The sequence below is a fragment of the Hippoglossus stenolepis genome, chromosome 19, assembly GCF_022539355.2.
Source record: "Hippoglossus stenolepis isolate QCI-W04-F060 chromosome 19, HSTE1.2, whole genome shotgun sequence".
In the NCBI taxonomy this organism is placed as follows: domain Eukaryota; kingdom Metazoa; phylum Chordata; class Actinopteri; order Pleuronectiformes; family Pleuronectidae; genus Hippoglossus; species Hippoglossus stenolepis.
In genome coordinates, this window is record NC_061501.1 from 1,980,663 (window position 1) to 1,983,547 (window position 2,885).

Sequence of the window (2,885 nt, forward strand, 5' to 3'; positions counted from 1 at the left end):
GGGGGGAGGAGTTGGCAGCTTGCAGTGAGGCTGCAGAGTGTTCTAGTTTTGTGCTCTTTTTCTTTCTCTAGTGTGATTTAGTTTTTTTTGCATTTCCCAGGGATGTTTTTGTCTTTTTGTTGTAGAACCTTTTTGTGAATAAAATGCACCTACGGTTGGCATGCGTCAGTCACTGTGGTAAATACAAGTCTGAGCCTCCCCCTGCACTCAGCTGTACACAAATAACCATGTCGACTGTAGATAGAGATTTTACACTAACATTAAGGGACTCTGTAAATTTCCTAGATTAAAAACATAGAAGGAAAGAGTAGTTGGGTCTGACCCTGGATCTCTAACCCACCAGTCACCTCAGGCCTTCTTTCACTTCATCATCCTCCTGGGAACTGGAGGGCACTGCAGCTACCATCTGTTTTCCCTTCCATGAATAGCAGAGTCTGCTTCTACCTCTTTCTCACACTATCTCTTTTTTTATTTATCGTTTTTCTTGTGTTTCTTTGTATAGAACCTCACACTAACCAATAAGAGGACAAGTGGAGTGTGTTGACTGTTGTGGTGACAGTATTCAAGAAATGTTCTAAAGCTTTCAATGCGTCGTCCCTGACATCTGTGGCTATTCAACATGCAACATCAACACCTTTTAAAGGCTAAAGCGAGACTTTCTTTCAGCCTCTTTCTGAAAGTTTACTAAATCTGTCAGATTTTATTTACAGCATGAAGGAAAAATGCTTCCCATCCCCTGCTGCTCTGATAAACCTTGCGAGAGATTGCTGCAACTGATGAGACTTGTACAGATACACGGCATTATCGCTGCCTGCTCGTATGTTTGGAGCCAGCCTCTGAGGGATTAGAACATCATTACTGCCCTCCATGACTCCATCAAAAACCTCCCACTGAGTGCTGGATCAAGAGGGAGGAAGTTGAAAACAAAATGATCAGGGAGTAGCTGTTTATAGAAGGATATTGTGGATGCTGTAAATTCAGCAAGTGAACCATATTAATTGCTCAACCAGCAGATGTTCCTAGGATGTGACATGCTCTCCATAGTCCACTTCATCAAGCTCCTGGGGCTAAATGCACAGTGTTAGACAACAGTGCATTCTGGGCTTTTCTAGCGTCTGCTGTGCTCTAATGAAAAGCATGTAAACCACAAGCTCGTAAAGACACTCTTCCCAAGAGCAAGGACACCATTGTTCTTTCTTCTTACCATCCATGACCACAATATTTCTTTACTCCAGGATCAATCTTTCACAGTCATACAAATAATTTTTGTAATTGCCATTTGTGGAAGGCAATGACAATCTATTTCCTCATTTAGTCTGGGGAACCTTTCCTTAGGCTGAGATATGATGGGATATTAATGTAACTGGATATTCACGGTCCCCTGGGGATGAGTCCTGAAAGCATTAACAATAACAATAATTTAACAATGAGCATTTATCAGACCTCTGTAGCCCCCTCATCTGGCTAAAGGGGCTCCAGGCTACATTATCAACACATTAGAATATCTCAGTAACAGATCTAGGAATTTTGTAAATCAGGGGCCATTTAGGGGCCACGATTTACACAGAGGGGCCAATTATATGGCCAACATCCATGCAGAATTCCTGATTCAGTTAGGTGCACGTTCCTTGTTTACTGTTTGTTAGATCTTTAGCTTTGAGCAAAGCCACACATCATTTAATATATTTTGAAAATTGTTCCTTGTTCAAAACATTGTGCACTTTAAAAGCTTTGAAATAAAAAATGGACTAAACAATTTGTCATATTTATTATCAGTGGCAAAGATGCTTTCAGCTGCACTGACTCCAGAGATTCTCCACTGGATGTGCAGAGAATCTCTGACTGAAGAGGTTTGTCGAAGCTCTGTCATCAATGTTTGCTCTCTCATTAATAGTGACTAAGTTATATCTCTAAGGTTATTCATACCATGCACAAATATAGTAAAAACAGTGCTAACCTCACTGACAATCATTTCAATGAGTTGAATACTGATTTGCTAGTCATTTTTCCAAGAGCTGACAACAGCTTTAGTGACTGAATGTTAAAATAATGACGTGTACACAGGAAATCAAATTCCATGGCACTGATTTCTTTTTTTATTTTATTACCAAAAACAGTCAATAGTCATCCCCATGCAACTCGGAGGCTTTATCCTTCATCTGCCTCAGCCTGACTCATGTAGTTAAGTCCCACTTGTTCAGCACATTCATTTACAGCGTGTCCGTATGTGATGAAGAGTGGCGGGAGAGAATCCGACCAGATGAGAGAGTGGGAGCTTCAGTGGAATAAGGCAGCAGGTCAGACTGATGCTGCTCTCCACACACACTGCTGTGAGGGAAACCGTTGATTCGAAAGCCATTAAGGCTGTGATCTCACTCATTGTAACCGTGGCCTGGTCTGTTTAGAGGGGGGGGGGATCAGGGAAGCATTGATGTAAAGGGCTGGAGGGATGGAGCTAAAATTGTGTGCTGATGAAATCTTTCGAATTCTAGTAAATAACACTTGTTTGTCACAATTTGGTTAAATGGACACGTTTGATGCTCATTAAAACAGTGGTGCAAGAAAAGAGTGATACATGGTGAAGCAGGAGGAGAAAGTGACAGAGGGACAGTGGGAGTGAGGGAGGAGACAGGGGGAGGTGGTGGGATGTGTGGAAGGGCTGGGGGTGTGGATTTGTTTGTTATATTGCCTAATCCCGGCAGCACTGCATCCCACACAAACACCATCTGTCACCATTCATATTTGGAGTCAGCTGCCGGGGACTGGACGCGTACTGGCTGTCACAGGCGGGTACAGGCGGGTACTGGTGGGTACTGGTGGGGAGGGGAGGCAGGGCTGGGTCCGCACACCTCCTGCAGCAGCCTGTGCTCTCAGACCGGAGCGGA